This window comes from Macrobrachium rosenbergii, chromosome 4, assembly GCF_040412425.1.
Source record: "Macrobrachium rosenbergii isolate ZJJX-2024 chromosome 4, ASM4041242v1, whole genome shotgun sequence".
Classification (NCBI taxonomy): Eukaryota; Metazoa; Arthropoda; class Malacostraca; order Decapoda; family Palaemonidae; genus Macrobrachium; species Macrobrachium rosenbergii.
Genome location: NC_089744.1, coordinates 50,669,099 through 50,681,598, shown reverse-complemented (window position 1 = coordinate 50,681,598; position 12,500 = coordinate 50,669,099). Strand labels below are relative to the sequence as shown.

At 38.9% G+C, this 12,500-nt stretch overlaps 1 protein-coding gene and 1 long non-coding RNA gene across 7 annotated transcripts in view; one reads left to right on the top strand and one right to left on the bottom strand.

Moving 5' to 3' along the window:
- The window catches only part of LOC136834325 (uncharacterized), an 85,316-nt gene that overhangs the window by 24,928 nt on the left and 47,888 nt on the right, over nt 1-12,500 (top strand). The window lies entirely within an intron of this gene.
- Nucleotides 1-12,500, bottom strand: part of LOC136834309 (mucin-17-like) — a 51,700-nt gene that overhangs the window by 27,974 nt on the left and 11,226 nt on the right. The window contains exon 1 of one of the 4 annotated variants that reach the window (XM_067096772.1): nt 1-794. This exon is cut by the window's left edge and continues 423 nt beyond it. The exons of 2 other annotated variants lie outside the window; for them this stretch is intronic. The gene's annotated coding sequence lies outside the window, so the exon portion shown is untranslated. Of the gene's footprint in view, nt 795-12,500 lie in introns of those variants that run through there. One more of the 4 variants, XM_067096761.1, reaches the window with a different exon arrangement.

Sequence of the window (12,500 nt, the reverse complement as noted above, 5' to 3'; positions counted from 1 at the left end):
GCAGTAAAGATTTTACCAGTTTGTGAAATCATCACCTCTCATGAAATGTTAGAGATAAAATGCTGTAGATTGTAAAGTAGCAATTCTTGTAAGAACAAAGAGTTGATGAATGGATTTACATGAACGGTAGTCTAACGTGGTGTAGGTATTTTTGAGTTAGTTAAGCTTCTTGCTTCGACTTACAATCTCATAGTTCATCTGTGTTCAGCTAATGCATTTGTGAGTAAAAGAAACAAGGGCTCCCGACGGATTAATTGATATGGCCGGTAATATCGTCTTCCTATTGGTGCTTAAGCTTACGATCGAATGATGTGAAACGTTGGGTTGTACTTTTGTACTGATACTATTTCTTTTATTTTTTTTTAATTTAATAGCACAATTACCTGTACAACATTTTTTTGCCGTAGAAATTTTAAGGGGGTGTCTAAAGAACCCGTTAATTCATAGTATTGTTGCGCAGTAATACGAGAAGCCATTTACTTATTTTTTTTTCATTAGATTTTTGCACAAAAACTTGAGAACCCATACAGTAGCCTATACTGTTGCTATAATTTTTTGATATAGTAATTTTTGCGAGATAACTTTGTTGGAACTGGAAATATTGAGATGAGATGAATGCTCACTGTGTCAATGTATGTTTATTTTTGCAGTAGAGCAACCTCTACCTCTGTCATGACAATGAAAGTTTACATGATTGGTGGAAGAATGGAAGTGTATGATTCGTGTAGATGTTTAGGAGAAAATATAGTGGATAATGTAGGATTAGAGAAGAGGGAATAACTCCATAGGTAAAGAAATTCATTATAGTTGGGTGTGTTTAGAAGATCGGGAAGAGATTTGGATTGTCTGCGGAACCAAATGAATGAAGGGATTACTGAGCTAATACTCCTTTATGAAAGTGAAATGTGGATGCTGAATGCTTATAAAAGAAAAACAAGCTAAAACATTTTAAATTAATTGTTTGCTTAATTTATGTGGCACAAAGTTGATTGAAAAGATGACACACGTGGGGATACATACATAGCAGAATTAGCAAAAAGGTTCGTATAGGTGAAGAGAGATTAGAATACAGATTTTGATATGGCTGGTCATTGAAAAGAACGGAGGACGGTAGATAGTTGGTAAACGGCGATACTTTGGAAGTGTTGAGAGGCAGGAGGGGAGGAAGACCTACAGTAATATCAAGGTGCAGGTGTATAAAGACATTAATTTTGTGGACGTTCTCTGTACTATGTGTAGTTCGTCAACGATTCAGGAGCTGAAGTAGGATGTGGCAGTGACTGTTTTTTCTTATTGGAATCAGGAGGCCAGCATCAAGTTCTGGTGTTGTTTAGGCTCTACTACTGGAAAGATTCTGAGGAACGCTGTCCAGTGTAATATGGCGTTGTGGGATATCTGACCTCCTTCAAAAGGCATATTTTTCCTTTTGAGAAAAGCAAGTTCTTAATATCAGAAAATTTTCTGCACTCGAATAAGTATTAAAAGGAAAAATGTAATTTGATTAACGTAGCAATTTCAAGTGCAAGTAAATAAGATGTAGGAACATGCCAGATTTTGCCGATAGATTTTTCTGCGTTTTTTGTCACTTTTTTTGCCCAATATCCAGTCATACGACAATATTTATCCCATTCTGTTTTTTATATTCCAGTCTGAGGCAGTAAATGATGGAGTTCAAATAGTTTAATGGTGTCATTGGCTGAAAATAAAGGTTCTGAGACCAGGTGAAGCGTGAAAAATGACAGTAAACACAGAGGAAATGGTAGCTGGCTTAATTTGAGACTGCGATGAGAAAGATAAAGGCCTTTGTCGCTGGTTCCTTATAGCTTTTCTTGTCCCAAATAACAATTTTACACGATTCTCGCTAGTTCCTTATAGCTTTTTTTCCAGATACCAATGTTACACAAATCTTATGGTACTGTTGATAAGAAATTTCAAATATATTTTATAATTACTACTGAAAACTGTTTATGATATTTACAATTCTTTTTATGGGGTTTTTCAGGTTACTAAGGACAGTATTATTAGTTTACGAGTGTTCATTAACGCCAGAGTATGACGTTCTGGGTTTTGCCTTGAAAGCAAAGCAAGTCAGAGGCCTCGTTCTTGTAGTCCTCTACCGTTGAAGTCTATTTTGTTACAGCGTAACGGTAGTAATTTTGCACTAACACTGCAAACAGAAACGATACTACGTTGGGCACGACATCTTGATTTAGCAATATACACATATATAGTATTGTATTTATGTATACTTTATATTATGACAATTTTTTTTTCACATTAAGCCGTTTTCCCTACCATGAACCTGCGTGCGGAACTTTCTCAGTATTGGTCGCTTCGTACACCCACAGAAAAGTCTGTTCGACAGCATGTCGAACTTGCGATTCTTGGAGCCATGCATATCCTCTTGCCCTTAGTCATGCTTCCTGGATATAGGGTCTTTCCTTTTCATTACGTCTGTTAATACACTATCTAGCATGACAAGTGTTCCTCTCCTCGTCCCCCGGGACATTTACGAAACAGACTTTTCACCACCTTTCGTCCTCCACCCTTTTCACATGGCTACATCATCTCAAAAACGCGCTGTTCCAACCTCTCAGCAAAGCTAATCCATTTACGACTTCTGTGTCTTTCCATTTCTCACCCTTTTAAATTTACTTGCACCTTGTATACTAAGCAAACAATTTTCAAACAACTTCAACCAGTTTTCTTTAATTTGCATTTAACTTCCACACTTCACTTCAGTTTCTCATCATTCACTCCAATCACGACTTCATAGAGATTCCAAGTCTTCTGTTATCCTAACAGAATCCACTGTATTCACCTCCATATACCTCTCAAAATATTTCCATCTGTCATCCGCATTAATAATAATATTATTCCATATCTAAGTTTCCATTCACCCGTATAGGCTCTTTCTCACATTTACTCGCAACTCTCTCCGCTTGGAAACGCTTTTAAATTCCTTCTCTAGTATATACCATTACTCTTTACTGTGCCCAGTCAGTACTATCAACGATAAAATCAACCATTCTTCACCCCAGTCATGACGCCTTGTCTTTTCCCACAACACAACCTCCCATTGACATCTTTTGTCCTTTTCCTGACTTTTTGTATCACTTCCTTCATAAAGATACGAAATAGGAATGGAGACATTATAGTTTCTAGAGCCCACTTCTACACTAAACCAGTCATTCTCCTGTCTATTTATTCCAACTTCACCTTTACAATTATCAGTGACAGTTTTGATCACTTCACAGGCTACCTTCTGCACAATAATCTCGACCACATATGGGCCCCAGTGAACTCAGTAATGTTGATAGAATTCATAAGGTCACATATATCAGTTTTACCATAAATAAAAGATGTATTCCTTTCACCCATATCTTAGGAACATTTTCTCCATACAGAAATATCTTACACTGCTTAGCCATTAATTCACATTTTCACTGTATTACTGCAACATTTTGCTTACACTCATTTTAACTTCTGGAGTCTTTCCATTCTTTAAACTTTTAACTAAACGTCATTACCTCTGCAGCTGTCACTTCCCAAGAATTCTCAAATTTAAACTAAACCCTTCCACTCTTACATCATTCTGCACGGTTTGTTTTGCATTCACCACAAAACAGTCCAAAATACTGTACTCTCTTCATCTACCCAGATGGGATATTTCCATTTTTCTCTATTATTCTAAGATTCGTTTGCTCTTCTCATCCTGAAGTATTTGAATAGATTTAATTTTGTATTTTTAATATATTATCCAACTGTCTTCACTAAAGTTGTCTTTGACTTGCATACTCATCATTTTTGTATACTGCTGCACAATCATTTCAACTGTTTTACAAATGATCTAACTCCTTTTTTCCCCTTCATTAACACTGATAACCCTAGCACACCACTTTGTTCCCTTTGCTACCCTCTTGTCTCCACAAATGCTCCCATTTGTCACAGAGACAACTTTATCTCCGCCAAACTCAATCGTACCCGAAGAGTTTATGGACAAAACATCTGTTCTCTTGCACCTGTATTTTCAGTATTCCTGATACAGCAGAGTGATAACCCTGCTCTAGCTCTTTCTCTCTGAGGCACCAGAATGCAAATACTCTGTCTTTTGATGCCTTGCATATCCTTTATTTTCACGTTGATCTCACAGAATTTCTCAACATCAATTTTCATCTCCAGACAAATTAACGTTCTCGAATATCATCTCTTTTGTACTATAATTCAGACCCAACCACGTAAGTAAAATATTTCTGCAACAAAAAATACAGGGCATGCTATGCAAACCCCATCCTTAAATGATTTTACTTTTACACAGTTCAGAGCAAACAGTGAAATTTTTATTCTCTGCCATCCAACATGAGTGGAAAAATTGAAGCTCGTCTGCCTTTTCGAGGCTTTTCCTTCTACCATGGGATCCACAATCTTTTGTAAGGCTTTCCACTTTCTTTGAACACAGTGCACTTTTGTTTTAAGCATTCTGGATTTCATGTGGCAGCAGTGTCCCAGAAGTACCCATGACTGCCACTGCGTTGGCTGTCAATTTCCAGTTGACTGGCCACCCAGCAGAGTGTATATATATATATATATATATATATATATATATATATATATATATATATATATATATATATATATATATATATAAATTATTATAAACACATATAAACAAATTATATATATATATAAAATTATAATATATACAGTATATATATATGTATATATGTTTGTAATTGTAATAAATACAATGCCCTCTTAATTTCCTGAATTGTTCCCATTTTTTGGATACGCTTGTCACTACAAAGCCTTACAGTAGATCCAATTGCAAGAATATAAAATAATTCTGAAGTCCGATCGCAGGATTCGAACCTGCTCGCAGAATATGAGAGATAGGTCATGTAACCAATCTGACCAAGAGGTCAGGTCGGCAATGTGACCTCGTTTTGACACTCCGGATGCGGGTTCGAATCTGCTAACGGACATCAGAATTACTTTGTATTCTTGCAACTGTATCTAAGGCTTTGTAGTGCCAAGCGTATCCAAAAAGCGAGAAGGATTCGAGAAGTTACGAGGGCATTGTGGTTATTACAATTGCATAACTATCTGGTAAAAAGTGACCAGTAGACTATATATATTCATATATAATATATATATGTTATATATATATATATATACATATATATCTATCTATAATAATAAAATCCGGTGGATCTTGTTTGTCCTTCCCTGGGTGACAGTAGGGGAGACATGACACTGCCACCCACCCCCTGGAAACTGGTTTGTCCGCCCTGGTGGATGTGGGGGCAGGGTTGGTAGGGGCTCGGGAGGGTTTGGGAGATAGCAGCACTGTTCCAGCACGTGCCAACAAGCTTGTATATCTACAGTAGTTACATATATATATATATATATATATATATATATATATATATATATATATATATATATATATATATATATATATATATAACTTTTTTTTGTATTGATAATAACCATACTGAACATTATGTCACACTCTCTGTATTACCATGCACACAAATATGCATGCTTACACACACGGCATGTGCAGACACACATTATATATATATATATATATATATATATATATATATATATATATATATATATATATATATATATATATATTTTTATATATTTATATTGTATTGTGTGTGTATCTGCGCATGTGCCCATGTGTGAGCATTCATATTTGTGTGCATGGTAGCAACAGTGTGTGATGAAAATGTTCAGTATGGTTATTATCAATGCAAGAATAAGTTGTTTTAGAAAAAGCAAGAATTATACAGGTAAATGTTAAGACCTATTGTGCAGTAGTATATGAAATTTAAGCTCCCCTTTTGATGCCTTTTGTTTATTGCCAGCGTCCACAGACCAATTTATGGATGATTTACCTAAAGGTAATAGAAGCTGTTTAAGAATGTACAGTAGATGCAATGGTAATGCTGGCATCGTTCCAAGTCAGTTTTTTGCAAATGACGGATGGTTACAGGGAATCTCGTGTCACCTTTAGATCTTGCTCTTCTTGTGGATTTTATGATAAGTAAAAAATGCGCCAAAGTTTTTTCGGCACAATCGAGTTTTCAGTACAGCGTATAATGCTGTATGAAACTCTCAGCCGCGGCCCATGAAACTTTAAGCCACGGCCAGGTGGTGGCCTGTTTGTTGGCACCAATAGCAGTGCCAGACGCACGATCATGGCTAACTTTAACTTGAAATAAAATAAAAACTACTGAGACTAGAGGGCTGCATTTTGCTATGTTTGATGTTTGGAGGGTGGATGATCAACATACCAATTTGCAGCCCTCTAGGCTCAATAGTTTTTAAGATCTGAGGGCGGATAGAAAAAGTGTGGATGGACCGACAAGTAGCTATCTCAATAGTTTTCTTCTACAGAAAACTAAAAAATATGGTTTGCGGTGGATGAGAAGGTTTAGATTTGAATAACGTTTGAAAGTTAACAAGCAGTTGTGCTCCCGTGGACACAAGAAGTGTTGAAAGACCCACACCTACTTGGCTGGGGCGGAAGCTTGGGATAAGTGGAGATAAGTATTTCTTTGCATTTCTACAATTCACCCTTTCGATTATGTCAAACTGTCAAACCTTGTTTGTTTCAATTGCATTGAACATACACATCACTTTCATGAAGAACGGTTGATTCGTCAGTCCCTCCATACATTCCAACATTGTCTTCCATAGACACTCCAACTTCCTCTTAACCTGTTCACGTATTCTGCGACTCACGTCATCTTTCATTACTAGAAATATTGACTCCAAAATACGTATTTAAAACTAGGTCTTCCATTCTTCCCACATGCACAGTAGCATTTGAGCGCTCTGTCTTCCGGGTTTCTATTTACTTTCATGACCTTACTCTTTTCACATTTCTCAGTTTCTCGTTTTGTAAACACTTCCAGACCCTTTTAGTGGTGTCAGCTGTTTCTCCTCTTTATTCCTTTTAAATACTGTCATGGAAAAAACAGCCATTTCATATGCCATTCTTGCACATTTCCTTATCCCACAATTTCTACCCTTTTTTCCGATTTTTTTGCGTCACCCCATCCAGAATCGCACATGGAAAGAAACACACCCTTGTCTTAGTCACTTTTGTCATTTAGACCAGACACTCACTTGCCTAAAGTTTGTAAAGTGTGTTTCACTTCAGTCGTAAAACTTTATTGCTCTCAGCAACTTGCCTGCTACACCATTCATCTCCAACACACTCCACATTGCCTATATCAGTAGTCATAAGTTTGTTCTACGTCCGTGAGTCACATACAATTTTTCTTATTACTTTCAAACTTACTATATAACTGCTTCAAAATAAACATTTGATGCACATGTTCTCTTCCTATCTGAACCCATGCTGTTCTTCCTGTCATGTGTTTCTTAGCCAGAATCCTACCATGCACCTCCTTTGGTATACTAAGTTGTGTTTATGGTGGGGCAGATAACAGAAAAATCGTGCAAATGATGACACAAGCATCAAATTTGGCATAAGTGTCCTCCAAGGTATACTAATCAAATCTGCCTGATTGGCCAATTGAAAATCCAAGATGGCAGCCATTTTCAAGATGGCCACCAAAATAACCACCCAAAGTAGGTGTTTTGCTTAGAAATATTTGTAGTAGTCTGATTTGCATGATCTAAGTGTGGATTCGTATGTTTTGAAGCCTGCTGAACTGTATTTTCCTGTTTAAAAAGCACTCTGAGACATATTTCTCATGATGACCACCAAGATGTTTGTCTTTCTTTACATAAGTTTTGTCCCGGCTAGTACATTTTCAAAGTTATGCATACTGTGCTGCTGTTTCTCGATCTGCTACTGTTCACTGCTACTGTTCACATAAGCAGCTGCAGAGTGATGTGTAGGGAAACTCTGCCTGAGATCACTTGCATCTTCCTTTGCAAACCTTCTTACAGGAGCACTTTGTCAATTCTTGACAGCTTGCTGCAATCGGTGGTAGTGTTGTCCAATGTATCTGCCATGCTTCTCCTTTCTGTGTCCACTCCCATTCAGCTGGACTGCTCATATGTCGATTACAGTAGGTTGCCTGGCCCCAGATGATCCCAGCCTGGTAGGCTGCACACTTTGCATGTTCTCTGAGGGCTGCCTGTGTTGGTGGAATTAAGTTGTACGGCCTCTTCTTGCGGGCAAACAGATCTAGTCTTGCTTTGTCCACACCAGTGGCTGCGCTTGATCTGTCGTACATGAGGACAACGAATCTTTCCAGCCTCTGCATGTCAAGATCACGAATCAATGTTGGATGCTGGCTGAGATTGATGAATGTTTCAGTAATATCATCAAATACATTCCAAGTCTGCCATAGCAGATTTCTTCGCTTTCCCATGGAAGGCAGACACAATGTCACATCCAGTGAATGCATGAAAGTAGGGGATCCCTCTAGCTTTCTCAAGTCCAATTGCAGAAACTACCTCATGGACTGGAATCCATCGCATATGGGCTCCTTGGCCAAAGGCAATCCACATTTCCTGAAGATCTAGTTTCTGGAAGGATGGCAGTACAGATATTGCTATGACTAGCACATCTGTGTCATTAGCCTTGATGATTATAGACTTGCTTCAGTCAGTCGTTGCATCCCTAGCGTGAACAAATATTCAACTGTCAGCTTCTTCGTGACAACATAGGGACAGCATCCAGAGACTTCACTGTGTTGCTAATGGCATCCTCTCCTTTTGTGACTGTGACTGTGCTTGTCGTGTCTGCTTCACACATCTTTTCGGCCAGGAAGTGAAACAGTTCAGTCTTGTTGCTGGGGTCACAAAGAAAGCTTTACCAGTTTCCTGGTGTCTTGCTTGTTCCTGTCACTCTTCTTCTGATTCCTTTCCCCCCTTTTGGACCTTGTCTCTGATTTCTTGTATACATCAAAGACTATGTCCACCCGCTTGTACTGAGCACCATAGGGTTCCATCTTTGGGATGGGATGATGTCTTCTTTGGCATAGTCATTAAATGTCTTTGAAGTACGTGGAGGTGAGGGATTGATAAGTGCTGAGCCGTCAATGATGATTGTATCTCCCTTTGGTTCTCCCACTGGGACATTCAGTTGCGCTTCAAGAATTTCAACCAGCTGTGACTTCTGACACATACGAAGCTTGCCGCTGTCACTGAGAGATGCAGGGTATGACTGATTCTCGTGCTTGAAGAATTCTTGCAAGTCACACTGTCTGTTCTGGCTTCAGATGAACAGTCGCGAGAATAACTGACAGTCATCTTTTAGGACTTTCTCCTTAGAAGTTCCCTCAGCCTGTTCTTGTTTGAAGAATGAAACAGGGTTCTTCTTGATTGGATGATAGAAAGTGGACGCACTTGTACCGTGTAAAGATGTTTCAGCTGTGGTCGCAGTTGGATTATGATCTAGGTTGTCTTTCTCAAGACTGGGAGACAGATTACTCTATCTTCCACATACTGTGCAACAACTGCTTCTCCTAACTGTGCTGAGATTTCTAGGACTCGGTCATACGATATGCTGAGCCCATTCTCATGGGGCATTTCAGTTATTTGTCTCTTCCTCATCTTGGCAAACACATACAGGCCCATGTAGACTGCAAAATGTGGCTCCCAGTCCTTGGAATGCCTGTGGACATCCGTTCCTTCCTTGTATTTGGCGAAGCAGTTGTACTGTAGAAGTTGTGAAATAGCAAAGTCTGATTTCGACGCTCCATGATGGAGTTGGGACTTGATGTCTGCACCATGTTCGATCATGCATGCAAACTGAAGCAGTGATGGTGGCACAGCCTGTTCTAAGTCTTTGTCATGAAAATAGCTGCTGAAATTCGACTTCTGATGGAGCATGTCTTGTCTTATTATCCCAGCGGCTTTTGCTAGATGGATCGCTTCACCATAACAGGATGCTTCTGATAAGATTGAACCTACATCAGTTTCAACAGCCAACAGAACTTCTTGTCCTTGGCTATTAGCTTGCAGCTGTGGAATGTGCAAAAGCAGTTGATCTTTGAGTCGAGTAGGGTGAACATCAGGTGAGTCAACACCAAGCTGTTCCAGCCCCTGCTTGTAAAGCTTGGTCAAATCAGCAAGCTTGAAAATCGGTGGCCTCTCACTGGCATTTTTCATCTCGCAGATGTAGGTGACTAGTTCAGAGAAAGCAATTGGATATGCATCCTTCCAGTGTTCCTGTGCTTTTTCTTGCTCCCACGCCTTTAGGTAGGCCTGTTCTCGGTTATACAATGCCACAAAACAGCCAGGGTGATATTTCACTTCTTGGGCTACAACATCTCCTGCACTTAGTTTGGCGAGAAGTTTTGTACCACTGAGTGTTTTGGCACATTCATTTCTTCTCCTATTCACTTGCATTGTCATTGCTTCTCTGAGCTCCCCTCCCTCAGTTTTACAGAAGAAGCATTCTTTTGTTTTAGTTTCTTGGAGCTTTCGTAGAATCTTACTTCTACTGCCCTCATCACTAGTACCTACATGACTTGCTCTTTTTTCAGCTCTTTTTTCAGCTCGGTGTAGCTCTGTGTTGTTGAACAGAAGCCTGCAACTCTCATGATATTGTGCCTTATTTTTTCTCAACGTTTCCTCTATCCCAGAACCTTCATCAAGTCTTGCAGTGTCTAGCTTGATTGGTAGTGCATTGAGTGAGTGAAACAGAGGAATATTCTTTGCCGGGTTCGTATATCCATCATCCCCTCTTGTAGCAGGATTGGCCTGGGGAGATTTTAGATCTTCTCCATGAACCTGCTGACATAGGCAACACTTGGCCCAGTCTGTTTTCCATGATTGTCCAGTAGAGTTTGCATCCATGATTACGATGATGTTCAGGGTCGAGGGTTTATCCTTTTGCCACCCTGTACATGTAATAGTATAATAGGCCTCTTATGTCCCGTAATATACAATAGGCGCTTTTCTGTATGGGATACAACTAGGTTCTTGCACTGTGCCATACACCTAGTCCGATCATTCATCCAGTGTCATGAGTCCCGTGCAGTCTGTACACTATCCAGATAACTAAAACCCTGTTATCCTTGGTTCGGCTCTCCCGTGCTGGCACGTTCTGTCCATTCAGGTGCAGCTGCCTAACTGATTTGGGGTTGATTAGGCAGCATTTGGGATACTAGTAGGTTGTTGCAGTATGATGCCAACATAAATTTCCTACTTAGCTGACACTGAACCCCATGCTGAGTTTCACAGTAGTGATGTCACCAATGTGCCTTGGTAGTGCCCGACAATCACTCCTTTAATACAGTGCCTTAACCATGTTATAAACTAGAAAATATACATCAGCAGGCTTAAAAACATAGGAATCCACACTTAGATCATGCAGTTCGGACAACTACAAATATTTCTAAGCAAAACATCAACTTCGGGTGGTTATTTTGGCGGCCATCTTGAAAAATGGCCGCCATTTTGGATTTTCAATTGGCCAATCGGGCAGATTTGATTAGTATCCCTTGGAGAACAATTGTGCCAAATTTGAAGCTTGTATCATCATTTGCACGATTCTTCTAAAAAATTACTCTTATCTGCCCCACTATTTGCATGAATACTAATTTCAATCTCGTCTTGTACAAGGGAACAGTTATTATTGTCACCCATTCCTCATCCAGACATACCTTATACACCTAGTCAAAGATGTAGTATCACTTTCATCACTGTACTTCAGCATCTTAATTGTACATAATCCTGTCAACTTGTGGTATCTTTCCATTTTTTTAACTCTTGTGTTGTTCATCTTTGATTATCTTCTCCGTGACACATTCATTAAATCCTGATAATACTCACTTAATAGACTCAGTACTTCACTCTTTTCAGACTTCTTTTAGTCGCATCTTTTATTGAGCGATCCATCTGATCATTAACCTTCCTCTGTGCATCTACTTCCCTGTATGGCAACTTATTCTCCCCAAAGCACTTCCTCACGTCCTCTCTTTTCGGTTTTCTTTAAAACCAGTCATATTTTTCTCTCTCACCTCCTCTTGACCTCCTCACCTATCCTCTCGCATTTCTGTACATGATCTTTTCTTTTGTATTGCACTTGCACCACGTTTAATTTTTTCTTTCACTAAACTTCTGATTTCCTATTCCAACTACTCCGTAATTTTATTACCTGGCTCCATACATGTAAAATCACATAACATCTTGTTAACTCTCTGACCCCATCAAGGAATTTTATGCACTTCATAGGCTCCTTCATCTTCCGTGCCATTACCCCAACTAATTTGCCATTCATTTTCTCTTACGTGTTCCCCTCACTTCATTCTTAGTAAACTCATTTGTCTTAATTACATTTCCAGCTACATTTTGACACCTTCCTCTCAAACTGTAACTTCCATCTACTGTAACTTCTACTTCAGTCATTTCATATATCAGATTACCTTTCAATTTATTCTTTACTAACACAGAATCTAACGAAGATGTCTATTTTTCTTCAGAGTAATGTTTTCAACAATCAGGCCCTTCTCCAAACAGGTTCATACTTACAAATACCAATATCTATCTGTCTA